This window comes from Zeugodacus cucurbitae, chromosome 2 (genome assembly GCF_028554725.1).
Source record: "Zeugodacus cucurbitae isolate PBARC_wt_2022May chromosome 2, idZeuCucr1.2, whole genome shotgun sequence".
NCBI lineage: Eukaryota > Metazoa > Arthropoda > Insecta > Diptera > Tephritidae > Zeugodacus > Zeugodacus cucurbitae.
In genome coordinates, this window is record NC_071667.1 from 20390457 (window position 1) to 20406335 (window position 15879).

The 15879-nt window shown below is 31.7% G+C and overlaps 1 protein-coding gene across 4 annotated transcripts in view; it reads left to right on the forward strand.

The window, feature by feature from the left end:
- The first annotated feature begins 2845 nt into the window (after positions 1 to 2845).
- Positions 2846 to 15879, forward strand: part of LOC105217189 (ABC transporter G family member 20) — a 148146-nt gene continuing 135112 nt past the window's right edge. Inside the window, exons 1-2 of one of the 4 annotated variants that reach the window (XM_054225936.1) lie at positions 2846 to 2863; positions 5247 to 5539. The gene's annotated coding sequence lies outside the window, so the exon portion shown is untranslated. Of the gene's footprint in view, positions 2864 to 2966; positions 3550 to 5246; positions 5540 to 15879 lie in introns of those variants that run through there. The other 3 variants (XM_054225929.1, XM_054225932.1, XM_054225934.1) reach the window with 3 other exon arrangements.

The window sequence follows — 15879 nt, forward strand, 5'->3', positions numbered from 1 at the left end:
GAGAGAGAGAGGTGGCGCACTATCGTCGATTCGGCTATAACCGGCTAAACGGTTGCAACGCCAATCACATACATACAAGTGAATAATTTAGTACAAAGTTGGTACAGAGGTAGTTTAATTTATTTCATTTTAAAATACCCAAAAAGATTTAGATCTGAACTTTCTGGAAATTTTTCCCAGGCGAGGGTATCAAAAAGACGGTCTGGCACAGAGTCTTCATCAGGAACTGAAAATCGTCTTGAAAGTCGAAGAGAATAAGCATCGCAATCGTATGCCAGATACTCGAGTAAGTAAGTAAAATTTAAGGACTTCACAAATACGCGCAAGAGAGTATAATATAGAACAATCACAGCGGCTTGCTGAACAAAATTTGAGAACCTCACAAACAAATGCGTGGGAATAGATTATCGACCGATTACAGCTGCTTGAAGAACAAAATACAGTGGAACTTCACTAACTCGAATCAACATAATCCACAAACAAACTTCGAGTTATAGAAATTTTCAATAAAACATAAAAGCTTCAAAAAGCTGTAAGATAGATTTACTCACAGTTTTATTTATTTACTTCGCATAAAGTTTTATTTAAATACGTAAAATTATTTAAACATGTATTCTGTAATTTTGTGTGTTGCACTTTGCTATTGTTTGACTCTTGACGCCTGTAACCCATGATTTTGTTTCATGATTTATGCAATCCATAAGTGTAATATCAAATTTTTTCTTCGCCTCCATACGACATAAAGGGACTCTTTTAAAATTGTGCCTCGATAGTAAAATATGAAATTCCTGGTCGATAAATTCGATTTATGGAAGGAAATTTGTATGAAATTTGACTTCTATTGCCAATTTAAGAGTTCGAGTTATGGAGAACTTCGAGTTAAGGAAGTTTGAGTTATGGAAGTAAATTTGTATGAAATTTGATTTCTAAACGCTATTGCCAATACAAAAGTTCGAGTTATGGAGATCTTCGAGTTATAGAAGTTTGAGTTCCACTGTATTAGAAATGTACATGCTCGCACTAAGGAGTTGAACTCTGAACATTTCAAACGCCTTCATAATCAGAGAGAAAGACAACGGACATCAAAGATTAGAGGTCGTAATCAAGTTTTAGCTCATTACAATAAAAATATAATTTCATGTTCGAATTTTCTTCATTTTACTTTTTCTAAATGACCCCACAAAAGAAACGAGGCCAAACAAAGAATTATAACTTTTGAAATTTTTGTTTTAAACAGTGCGAAGCCGGAGCGGGCTCAGAGTATTAGTTATAAATAAAATATTCATATCTGAACAAACGGATTTAGGTGCGCTATATGTTCTAGTCAACCGTGTTTGTAAATTCCCATACTATATTACAGATTCCCAGAAACATGATCAAATTTTAATTTAGAGAGTTATCGTAACTGAACAATTGAAAAATTCTGTGTTATATATGTTTTTGTTACAAAAGGCTATGTTGAAAACTAATAAAAGTGCATTAATTTAATAAGGCAAAGCACCAGAAACTTTAAATTTTATGGTTAAGATGGTAGTTACAGAAGAGCTGGACTTAAATTGAGAAAATTTCATTTAAATATTTCGATTTACAGAAGAAATGGCAGATGGAAGATGCACTTAGACTTGTTCAAAAATGGCAAATGGGCGTGGCGTCGCCCATTTATGAGGCAAAAACATTATCTCAGGAACTACCTGACCAATTTCAATGAAATTCGGTTCATAACAAGTTTTGAAGTCCATCTGATTAGTTCACTTTACAGTGTATAAGTTAAGCACCAGTGAAAATATCGGAACAAAACTTTGCACAAATACAGCATGCACAAAGAATGACGTCGCCCGTGTAATAAGCTCCGAAATCGAACTATAACTTTTCAAGAAACATATAAAACCTGTGCAGGGGCTAATTTTTTTATCGAAAATATCGCTAAATCTATCAGATATTTTAGAGGAAATCAAAGAAGATATGTTTCTTATAATAGGCTCTGTGCCAAAAAAGTGCAAATTAGGACAATACTACCTCTAGCCCACAATACTTCATATACGGATAAACATTTACTTTATACCGTATATATCGGTTAACATGTGAGATAACTTAGCAAAATTATGTGAACTTAACATGACATCTTTGTTAAAATGTACAAATTTTCATTATTATGGTGGATTTTATGCCGAATATACGGGACGAATTGTGTGTTATCTTATCAATATTAAATCAAAAAATTGCATGATTATACAAGGATCAGTTACACCCGAACATAGCACTTTCTTAGTTATTTCATAATTGGTTTACTTTACTATAAAGATCAACATAAGCAGAAGTTATATAATAATTTAGATTTCGGCTCTATGTCATTGGGATTTAGACCATTTCATTTTAGAAAGCTCCAGTGAGTATTCTATATCTTTAATCAAAGACATCTTTCTTTGTCAGGTCTTTTTATAAAAAAGAACCTTAAAAGTCTGCACTTTTATTTTTTAATCAAGACATCTTAAAGCATATGATACACTCGTTGAAATGAAGTCATACTTAAGCGAAGACTGCAACCACGTGCTTAAAGGAAATTGTTGCATTGAAGTTTCAGACCCAGATGTAAGCTTTCCGAGCTAAAACGCTAAAGCAACGATCGCAAGCTGTCAACGAGAATAACACGCTGTCTTCATACCTAATAGTTTATTATAGAATCAAACTGGTTTTGAGAGCGGCCAAGAAAAGCTCATTGCGTTGAAGGCGATCTTTTGTTTTCAACACGCTCACTGGCGTTGGTGTAGGCCGAGCACATGTAGTATGGCCAAGCCGACTATTAGCCAAGAAACTACGAAAGATCGCGTCTTACATGGGCGACGCAAATTGCGCTGAAAATGAGGTAAGAAGAAAAAATGAATAAAACAACAATAGCAATGCGATCAGCGTCGCTGCTTTTGCAACTGGCCAAGTTGGTAAATTTTGCTCTGCTCAGTTCAGCATTCAGGCGTAGCGATCAGTTTACGATTGAACAGCGGTTCAGAAACACGCGCATTTTCCCCAACTAAAATCGACCCAAAAGTGACGGTGCAAGTGCAAAGCAAACGGAATTTAATACTAAAATTTTGTGAAATAGAATTAATTTCTTGTTTTTGTTTTCGTTTTTTTTTTCGGGTAAACAGAGTGGCAAGTGTAAGCAATTTATTGCAACAATTCATAACTGGTGAGGTTTGGCGCAACACGCTCGCCATAACGGCGTTTATATTTCGCATTCGCTAACAAGCTGACGCATTTTCATTCATTTCAAGCTTCTGGGTGTTTTCCATGCAAACACACATACATACATACAATATATACTATATATACTATATATAAATATATGTATGTTATATTCGCTTTGTTGATGCCACTATTATTGCAACAGTTTGAAAACAAGTCGGACGTGTTTATTTGCTGATACGATTCTTTGTGTGCCAACAGCGGCCATATGTGCTAGCAAACAAATTTAGAAGCACTTTCATACATATATATGTTTGTAAATTTAAACGCAAGTCAGCGTGATTTCTGAAATAGAGAGTTCATTTAAAGGTAAAAGTCGAAATAAAAAGTAAACATTTGAAACAAAAGCAAAAAAAATAATAAATGAAAAACACAAAAATAATATAAAAACTGTAAAAATTCGCCGAAAAAAACAAATAAAAATGAAAATAAAATTATTTTAAATAATTTTACCTGTTACGTGAATAATTATTTTTTAGAAAATGGAGAAATAATTTGTTCACACATGTGTTAATATACTATGAATTAAAAAATGAAATGAACAATATGAACAATTATAAAATAATTAATATGTATAAAAATTGATTTCTTAAAAACTACGAAAATTATATTAAGAAAATGTATTGTAGTATACTTATTTTATATATCATGGCTTCATGAAAATGCTAACTCCAAAAAATTATATAAAGATAAAAATTTAATGAAGAAAATAATAAATAAAAAAGTATGCAATAAAATAAATAAAAAAAAATGATTTAAATTAATTATAAAAATATAAAAAAGTAAAATAAAAAATTTTATTTGAAAAGATAAAAAAATAAATATAAATAAATTAATAATAATAGTAATAAAATTAATTGTATTTAAATAAAAAAAAAATGTTTAAAATTATTAAAAAAATACATAAGAATGAAATTCAAAAATTTAAATAAAAAATTTAAAAAAATATATTTTAAAAATTGTGTAGCTCTTCAAAAATGCCACACAATAAATTATAGATGAACAACTATACAATTATGTATGAATCCTAAATTTGTGAAATTTAAATTAAACAATATAAAATTAACTTACAAACATAGAAATTGTTTGAAAAAAATTTTAAAGTTTATGAAAAAGTAGTCAGACGAAAATTAAACCATTAAGCTTTTAGACAATATGGCATACATACATATTAAATTAAAATAAATAAATAAGTGATAAAATAATTTAAAAAATGTGATACTTTTTATAAAAAATGAAAGCAAAATTAAATTAATTAATTTACATTTAAAAATTGAAAAAATAAATAAATTAAGTAAAATAAATCTGAAATTATTTTAAGTTTTGTAAAACATTTATTTATTTTTAATTCGGATAAAAATAAAATTTTTAATTACATAATTTAATTTTAATTAATACAATTTTTAGTAAAAACATATATTTTTAATTAAAGAAATTAATTTATTAAAACAAATCGGAAATTAAAATTGATTTAATTACGAAAAATCTAAATTAATTTAATTTTTTTTTTTTTAATTTCATATTCATTTTATTATAGAAAAATAAAGGTGAAATATATTAAAGTTTGCAGATAAACATTACATTAATAAAAATATAAAAATGCATATAAATTGAAAATTTTTGAATTTTTAATTACATAATTTAATTAAGATTAATGAAATTTTTAGTTTAAAAAATATATATTTTAAATTAAAGAAATTAATCAATTAAAACAAATTGGAAGTTAGAATTGATTTAATTAAATAATATTTTTTTAATTTTGTTATAATAAAAAATAATAATTAAGTTAAAATAAATTAAAGTTTTTAGATAAACATTAAATTAGTAAAAATATAAAAATTCATATAAATTGAAAAAGTTGTTAAATTGAATAATAATTTTTTATTAAAAAAAATTATTAAATATTTTTCAATAAATAATGTTTATTTTCATAAATTTTTTTAATATTAGAATTCTTCAAAACTTAAAAATATTAATTAAAAATAATATATTTTTTTCCATGACAGCAACAACATATATTAGCAAAAGAACAATTTTGCGTTGCATTGAAATTTTTTTTTCTTATTTACGTTTTTTATGCAACACACAACGAACACGCAACACTTTTGGCGCTAACTCAAATTCTCCGCAATTTTTAATTCTGCCAAAGCTGCAATTCTGTGACTGTGAACGCATAAAATAAATACAAACAAATACAATAAAAGTGTTGTTATTGTGTCTTGCAAAGTGCCAAATAGGAAGTGTGGCGTAAAAATTGAAAGTTAACTGTTCGAAATCCGACGCTGAAACCTTACCACAGGTAAGTTCAAGCGCTTTTGAAATTATATGAAGATATACTTAAAATTATATATGTACACTTACATGTCGGTATATATAGATACATACATATATGTAAATCTGTACACTTATGTATATATACAGTTTTACAACTCACTCTGCGCGTTTGCCGTTCGTGTTTGCGTGCGCTTGCGTCGCCGCCTTAATAAACGCGTTTAAATCACACAACAAGTGCCGACGCATGAGCAATGCGAACGTTTATCTCATTGTCGCTGCGAATGGAAAGCATTTCAAGGTCAAGACGAAGCATCATGCGACGACTTGACGCGCTGTGAGATATTGAGATATTTTCCGCAACTTTTATGTTTTTACCTTTTTTTATCGTTCGGTATTTGCATTGAATCCAATGTATTGCGCTTGTGTGTAAGCTGATATATTATTTGTTGTTATTGTAGTTACTTTTCGCTTTTTCGAACACTATTTGTGCACTAAGCGTGCAAAATGTTTTGCTTGGGCTTTTGTTGACTGCATGAATGGTATTGACACATAGCAAAAGCAAATATTTAAAAGTTAAAACTACAACAAACACATACGTACCATACACACACCCATACATGCTTACAGCGCACTATATAATTTTTAATGCTTCCATTCAACTGATTCATGAATATTTCCCAATTAGCAGCGATTGCAGGCCGGAGCCCACAATTAGGCATGCGCGTGTATTTGAAATATACATATATATGTAAGTTTATATGTAATAGGGGTGTGTGTGTGTGTGGTCAGCACCAGCGCCATAAAACACAAATATGATTATTTTTTTTATCCAATAATTTGGAATAAAAACTGTCAGGAGCTCTATTAAAAATTAAAAAAAAAATAAATTGAATAAAATAATACAAAATATTTCAGATTTGAAAAATGTAACATATTTAAAAATTTGCCTTAAACCTGCTCAAGTAGCTTTCGCCCAGATGTATGCTTATACATTAACAATGAAGACCCGATTTTTATAGCAAATAACTGGTTTTGTGTCCTAAAAGTTATCAATTGAAACGCCAACTTTGTGACCCCGAGCGAAGCATGATAAACTGCTCCTACCAGACACAAAACCTATAAATTAAATCCTTAGTAGCTACTAGTATTATGATAGAGCTCTAGAAGTTAATAAAAATTGTCTTTTGTATTAAGTGCCACCCTAATACAGTTGAGTTTTCCTAACTAACCCTAAAAAACTTCCCAGTTAGAGAGACCTACGTGTTATGGCAAGTAATTTGTATGAAATTTTACTTCTATTGCCAATTCAAGAGTTCGAGTTATAGCAGTTCGTGTTATGGAAGTTCAACTGTATATATTTCTTTTTTCGAATATATGCAACGAGCTAGTTGTTTTTTTCTTAATTTAAAGCTATATTTTGTCAGAATTTTTATGAAATTATGATTAACGCATGTACCAAATCCAATTGAACCCCTATATGCACCCTATATGTATACTATAGGTGGTCATGACCTCGGTTTTACTAACCACTCACTCGACCTATCCGTTGTATTAAATGCTTGCTACAATTGTCAACAATTAAAAAAAATTCAAGCGTAAAGGAATTTGATGATAAATTTCGATCCATTAGTTTCTTTCGTACACCATATTTAACCCTTACAAGTTCTGAGAACATCTAAAGTTTTGAACTTCTTAAGAGTTTCGGAAGCTGCTCCTCTGATAGGTTAGGTTAGGTTAGACTTGGTTAGGTTAGATTTGGTTAGGTTAGGTTAATTTGGTTAGGTTAGTAGGCAGATCTCTGTATACATTTGCAGGAAGATCTCACTTCGACAGTTTTGAGCGCTGTACTTTGTGATACCAATAAACTTCTAATGGATCAGAAAAACTCATATGATTCGGCTGGAGATAGGACTTTATTTGATTTTCATACTCTCGCAACAAAGTTGCTACGAGAGTATTATAGTTTCGTCCACATAACGGTTGTTTGTAACACCCAAAACTAAACGAGTTAGATATAGGGTTATATATACCAAAGTGATCAGGGTGAAGAGTGGAGTTTAAATCCGAATGTCTGTCTGTCCGTCCGTCCGTCCGTCTGTGCAAGCTGTAACTTGAGTAAAAATTAAGATATCTTAATGAAACTTGGCACACTTATTTCTTGGCACCATAGGAAGGTTGCTTTCGGAAATGAGCAAAATCGGAGCACTGCCACGCCCACAAAATGGCGAAAACCGAAAACACATAAAGTGCCATAACTAAGCCATAAGTAATGTTTGATTGATGATTGTAAGTCCTAAAACTAAACGAGTTAGATATAGGGTTATATATATCAAAATGATCAGGGTGACGAGAAAAGTTCAAATCCGGATGTCTGCCTGTCCGTCCGTCTGTCCGTCCGTCCGTGCAAGCTGTAACTTGAGTAAAAATTGAGATATCTTGATGAAAATTGGAAGACGTATTTCTTGGCACCATAAGAAGGTTAGGTTCGAAAATGGGCGTAATCGGACCACAGCCACGCCCACAAAATGGCGAAAACTGAAAACACTTAAAGTGCCATAACTAAGCTATAAATTAAGCTGCGGAAGTAAAATTTGGTATGAAGGATCGCACTATGAAGGGGCATATGTGGGTGCAATTTTTTTGGGGAAGTTTGCGTGGCCCCGCCCCCTACTAGGTTTTTTGTACATATCTTGCAAACTACTAAAGCTATATCAAGGAAACTTTCTAGAGTCGTTTATTGTAGGTACTACCTTATACAGTTCAAAAATGAAAGAAATCGGATCATAACCACGCCCACCTCCCATACAAATGTTAGGTTGAAAATTACTAAAAGTGGGTTAACTCACTAACGAAAAACGCCAGAAACACTAAATTTCACATAAGAAATGGCAGATGAAAGCTGCACTCAGATTTTTTTACAAAATGGAAAATGGGCGTGGCGTCGCCCACTTATGGGTCAAAAATCATATCTCAGGAACTACTTGACCGATTTCAATGAAACTTGGTTTGTAATAGTTTCCTTACATCCCAATGATATGTTGTGAAAATAGACCAAATCGCTTCACAACCGCGCCTACTTCCTATATACCAGAACTTTGAAGACGATCTGAATCGTTTACTTTACAATATATAAAAGAAGTACTAGTGAAGATATCGGTGCAGAACTTTGCACAAATACTATGTTTATAGTGTGGCAGCCCCATTCTAAAAATCGCCGAAATCGGACCATAGGTTTTCAAGGCCCCATATATCGAACATTAGGACCTCGGTGCTTCTAACCTAATATTATGGTTTCCAACTTTCAATGGACTTTATACAATATATATGACGAATATGTGGGTCAAATTGTGTATTATATAACATAAATTAAGTTAAATAAACAAATTGCGAGAGTATAAAATGTTCGGTTACACCCGAACTTAGCCCTTCCTTACTTGTTTTAATTGTTGTTAACCTAACAGCTGTTAATCTGATAGTGAGGCAGTAGTCACATACACACAGTTGGTCAAGAAAAAAATTATGCTTCAAGCGTGCATCTCCAGCAAAGCTTTTGAACTCGTTGAATGTAGCTACTAGCTAGCTGCTGAGATGTGAATGAAATCTTAAGCATATAAGTATGTAAAATATTTGCTAAAGCATGTTTTATAAAACTACAATATTTTCTACCCTTTTACTTAAATTATAAACCAATACAAACAAACGCGCATATATGCAAATTGCAAAAAAAAAAACAACAAATCACAAACAGAAATTGCACCAGAGCATTATATTTCAAGAGCAGTTACGCTTGCTGCGCATAGCTAAGCAGTTAAAAAGCTACAATTTCGAAGTCTGTTAAATATATAGATACATATATACATACATATTTATATACAGTGGAACTTCCACAACTCGAACTTCTATAAGTCGAAGATCTCTATAACTCGAACTTTTAAATTGGCACTAGCGTTTAGAAATCAAATTTCATAAAAATTTGCTTCCAATACTCAGACTTCTATAACTCGAACTCTTAAATTGGCAACAGAAGTCAAATTTCATACAAATTTCGTTCCATAAATCGAACTTTTTGACCAGGAATTTCAAATTTTACTATCAAGGAACAATTTTAAAGGAGTCTCTATATTCGTATGGAGGCGAACAAAAAAATATGATATTACACTTATAGTTTCATAAATCGTGTAACAAAGGCATGAGATACAGACGTCAAGAGTTTTAATGAAAATTTCTATAACTCGAAGTCTCTCTAACTCGAAGTTTTTTTGTGGATTATGGTGATTCGAGTTAGAGAAGTTCCACTGTACTTAATATTTACTTTCAAAAGTGCGCATTACACATGCACTGGCAATCTGCCGCGCTTGCGAATATGATACGCTTGGGGCAGGCACTCAAGTGGCGCAAACGCGAAAAAATCGCAAGAAATAATCACTTTCATTTACTTTAATAAATATACATACATATGTACACATATAAAAACACATGTTTGCATAGAATATTTTATTTGAAATTCGCAAATTTGTACATAAAACTATTTCCATGTGCGCGTCGCGCTCGCTGACTTGACAAAAAAATCGCACCTCAATAACGCTGTGTTATCGCTGACAAAAAGCACGCAAACAAAAACAATAGCAACAACAATATGGCCTAAAGGCAGCTGGCAGTCAACGGCTCGCCGGCTCGCATTGAAAAATTCTGGCGAAAATACCATGAAGACACATTCGCACGCTTAAATTTCGCATAATGGCGATTTTTCACAAGAGCGACACATACACACACTCACACACGTATGTATGATTTTTTATTTCTTTAAGCGCACAATTATCTAAAGTGTGCGCAAATTTACAAGTACATCTTAGATTTGGTTTGAGACATTTCAGCGTTTATGTTTCGACATAAAAATCTTTTTATACATGCGCATATATATATGTGTGTGTGTGTTTACATTTAGATGTATTTTAAGAGAAATATTTGCTAAACTTTGTACGTGAATTTTTGTCTATTGTCAGTGTGCCGCTTGGAAGCGAGTGAGCAATTTATGTTGAATTTGCTTGCAAATAAAAATATTTAAGTCCATTAAAATCGCTTAAGTAAATAAGGGCGTGCTGGACATGTGTGCAGCCAACCATTTACCATTTACTTTTAATTCTAAAACATTATTTCTACTGCCTATCTGAGTTTTGGCACTCCCGTTAGATTTATGGTTTAAACTGGCTTAACCCCTTTAAATACTCGACACATTAATATACGGTTTTTATGGCATCTTACAAACAGCCAAACTATTTAAAATTAAAGATACTGACATCGCTACTCTAACTAAAATCACAACAATCAAAAGCTTGTTTGGAACAAGAACCGAAAAGACCGAAAGAGTTCATTCCGACTTTCAAACAAAAAATTAATGACGCTTCAAAAATTCGATACATCTTAGAACCCATCAACTTGAAATTTATGACGCACACTATACTTTTTTTTACTTTTTATCCTAAAAAAGTTTATTAGGAAAACTGGTTGGACTCTTCTTTTCTTTTCAAAAAACATTTAGAAACATTTTACAATTGGAACCAATACTTGACTCTTCTAAACACTTTTCTGAGATTAACACTTTCTTAAAAATGGTGATAAGATGATCGCTTAGTCTGAAAATAGACCTTAGTTCTTTGAAGAAACTGGAATAATTTGCTTACGAGATTTTTAACTCCAGCTAGACTTGATCTGGGTTTCCTTCCACTGGAACATTTTCAGTAAAAAAAGCTGATGAGTCGACAAAGGCAGGAACTTTACTAGATGCAATGGTGGCAGAGTTAATACCATGCCCGTTAGGATTGATCCGGAGAGAGATCAATACACAATTTGAACAAATACCTTAGAACAGGTGTACGTTTACAAAAATAAAAAAAAAAACTAAACAGATATGACCAAAATATGACAAGACAAGAACTAAGGATTTATTAATTTAATATTAGGTCCAGGAAAATTATTTTCAGACTTACAATCACTAGATAACGGGACATTGGCCCTTTAGAGAACATGCTGTGAAATGGGTATACCCAACAAGAACATTTGCCGCGACTGTGAACTAAGAGGGAATAAGGAAATAATTTTCCACTTTCTTTGTTAACGCCCAGCCCTTTGAATCTATCAGGCTTCAAACCGTGAATGGATGTCTACTAAAAGCATATCGGACATAATAACTTAATCGAAAGCATAAAATGGTTTGAACAAAAAAATGAAGCGTGATAGCAGGATTATAAAGGTCTATGTTGTAAACTTGATAGGTTATGAAATATGTAAGCAAAGCTTTTATAAAGTTAAATTCCTTCTCTTCATATAGAGTTATATTAAGAATATTTCGTCGATTTTATTCATTTCTCTACATAGTCTAGATATATACTACGTGGTTCTATACCAGGCTGACGAAAGGTTCTGTTATAAGGAAAAATATGTCGTTCTCATCATCAGTGGTTCTAAACCAGTCTGAAAATATGTATATCCTAATCTTAAGAAACAACTCTTCTTCAAGAACAGATCAACCCTCAGCAGGGAAACACAAACATTCTGCATGAATTCCACAATTGTCATAAAACTCCTAATCTGATAAGCCTCTAAAATACACCACGCATAAATGCTTATCATATTAATATTGCGAAATTTCAATGACCTTTTTGCTGTTTTTGCAAAATATGTGCCAAATATTATGCAAAGTGAGTGGAGTGTGATAAATAAGCGAATCAATAAGCTGTGCAATCTTAAAATGTTTGTGTGCAAAGTCGCTTTCGAAACCAGTTCGTATTAGATACAGTTTATGAGTCAGCAGTTGGGAGCTGATGAATAAATAAACGGTTTTCGTCAAGTTTGAGTTTAGTCTTCAGGCAATGAATTTGAAAGCATAAAATTTTGCTTAGCAACAACTTATGAGATGAACACATAGTACTTCACCCCAGAGTTAATTAGAAACAAAAATTTTGTAATCTAATTAATTAAATTATTTTATATTTTGAAAGGAAAGTTTAAAGAATATTGTTTTATACGAGAACCCCATACAAGTCCTCAGAGTGCTTTGTCATTCTACGCTTTTTTTCAGCATTCATTCAAAGAATTATATCTTCGGCGCGGTATATTTCAGTCAGCTATCACAGAAAACTCTTCATTATTTAAATCTTACCGTAGAAATTGAACGTGTGATACCTATCTGCTAGATAATAAGGGCTTTCATTGACCAACCAAAAATATATATATACATACATATCCCCCTTAGGACCTCTTTGAAATAATAGTGACGAGACTTTCATAATCTGTTTTGAAGAAGATACAAAACTACCATGGCTCTCTCGAGTTAATCTTGGCAAATGTCTGATTGTAATAATGGTAAATAATAGTTCGGTCAACATTCCATGGAATGTTCCGATAAGCTTTGTAGTATTGATTTTCGTTTAAACAGAGAAATGTTGTGTTGTCAAGTTTCCAACAATATTTTATTTCATTACGGTGAATTTTTCGATAATTGCAACCATAATGATTACATTTATATGCATTGGTGCGATGCAATTACGTGTCTATTTGCTGATTACCAACTTTATTTATCAAGCATATTAAGGACTAGCTTCCAGCATCCATATTTATTTATCAATTTGAAATGTTTGCGCTTTGTCAGTTGTTTCGTTGATTTTGCTGTGCTGTTATAACGGTTCTGTTATTTCTAATTCTCCCTCATTTTTCATCTGCGATGCATGCGTTGTTGTTCTCTTGTTGTTTTTTTTTATTATTTTTTTATTTTAATGGTTAGTATTCTGTCGCTCAGCATTATGCTGACTCAGCGGAAGTCAGCAAATTTTCAAGTGGTCGGTCGAGTTTAAATGCTTTGAATACGAAAATAGTAGACACATAGCTGGCGAAGCAGGTGAAACAGCTTATCAATTCGCAGCGCATGCTAGCTTGTGTTATTCTATTTTTATTTATTTCTTTTCTGAGGCATTCGCTGGCTGCAGTGAAATCTCCGCCTCCGTGGTCAAAGAGAACTTTGAACATGAAACAAAGCCGATTTTGTATGTTTCTTTAAGCGATTTAAAGCAATTCGCCACAAATAAATATTCTCGGTCATAGTCTTTTCACCAGGAGCTAATTGATCAATAAACCGCACTCTGCTCGATTAAAACGCAGATTAAGAACGATTTACCATACAAAATAAAGATCTACATTACTATTTCATTGAATTTTAATCGCCTTGAAAATGAAATGAACCTCTACGACAAAGACTATTTGTAATTAAATATACGTTCATTGTCTGTGATTGGCTGTATTTTCTGATAAAATAGTATTAATACCACTCGAATGTAGAAGTCGCTGTTAAAAATAGCAATAAGCTGATGAAACTTACCAACTTCTTATGAAAAGCAAAAACAAAAATGTATAACAGTTGATCAGTTATCGAGTAGTTGGCAGTGTGAAGGGCAAAAATGGGTTTCTCAATAAAAATTTTAATTGATCAATTAATTTGGATGTGTGAAAACGCTATTATAGAAAGCAGTTATCTACTCAATCTCCATATCTTCCTCTCTCAATCTCAGTATTTATTTCCCTCATTTTTCTCTCTCACTATCTATATCTTTCTCTCATTCTGTCCATCTATCTCTGTTCCCTCTCTTCAAACATATCCTTCTGTTTGTTGTTTAACCTTGACCCTTAACTTAATCTTACAGCTCTTGGATACTGATGTAGCAGAGCCGGTCTGAATGGATTATTGCACTTTAGTAACTGAATGAACATAAATTAATAAATAAAAAAATAAAATATAAATATGTTATTTATGAGCTTAGAAATATATTAAATTAATTGATATTGACAATCAATATTGGTATGCAGATTTATTAGGGTAGTCCGTAAACCGATTTTTTTTTAATTTTTTGATTGATGTTGCTGTAGTTAGGTTGCTTATATATATTATATTAGACTACAGATACTAACTGTAGTAAATGCTGTTGAGAAGACAGTCGTTTGTAGCATATAGAAGTGTAACCATATAGGTTACTTAGATATAAAAGTATGGTTGTAGAAATTTGGAGTGAGAAAATCTGAAAATTTGTTTCAGACCTTTACGCATCACCCTAATGCACACATTACAGTACTAAACGAAGGTTATTTACTTCATACATTCATACACAAAAATAATTTAAATTATGCATACATATGTATGTGCATCTATGCAGTAAAAAAATAATTACAAAGCTAAAACGCGATGAGTTGATGATTTCAAAACCAGAAGCAGCAGAACCAGGTCAATGTGTTATGACTGTAAATATTTTAAAGCTGGTTTTTTGTAGCGGAATATTTTTAAATTAATTTTTAATTAGTTTTTTTCACATTTTGTATGTGTTGCGCTTGCAATTGCTTTGTTTTCGTTTTCATTTACTTAATGTCTGCAACGGAAATATGCTTACAACACACATTTATAAACAAAGTGAGTTTAGCTTGTACACATATGTATGTGAATAAGTGTATATAAACGTATGTATGTATGTGTATGGCGACTAACTGCTATTGGCCAACGCTGGCAAGCATTTCTGTTAGAGTCATTAATTAGCGGCAAATGTGTTATTTCGCAAATTAATATATAAAATATTATATTCTTTTGTTACGAGGTTATTTAATTATTTTGCTTCTGTACAGCAACAACAACAACAACAATATAATCCGTTAGTATTCGTTGTGAGCCTTGAGAAAGTTCATTATTGCGTTTTTTATTGTTTGAAAAATGTGAAAATAATGCATTGTACTAACTTTTATTGACACACACGGGGTTATTAGTTGGTAATTACAAAAAAAAATACATATATGTAATATTATTAATAATAATAAGCCCCAGTTGCCAATAAAAATACGTCAGCCAAACATCTAAACATGTGTAAAGGGAACGCGGGTGGGGATAGGATAGGATAGGTATTGAAGTACTGTTTTATTCCACTTGTTGTACGCTGTAGTTCCGTAATTCCTAATTTAATTGCATGTTATTAAAGAGTTGCAAGTTTTAAATGCAATTATCCTAATAACCAACGGCATTATTGGACTTTCAATAACAATGCAGCGCTAACAATAACATAAAGTTGAGAATAATTACAAAAAAATATTGAAAAAACATAAATAAACTCGTTTGCCACCAAGCGTCATTGTGGAAATCAATTCAACTTTGCTATTCACCTATCACTTAAATGCACAAATAAGTGCTTAATAATGTGTATATGTCATAAATATGTACATATGTATATGTAGGTGTGTAAGGGCAAATATTATTTAGTGCAAAGTCCAAGCACATTGCGAGTTGTTCATGAAAAGTACTTACGTACATGCACATACTTATATGAATATATATGCATA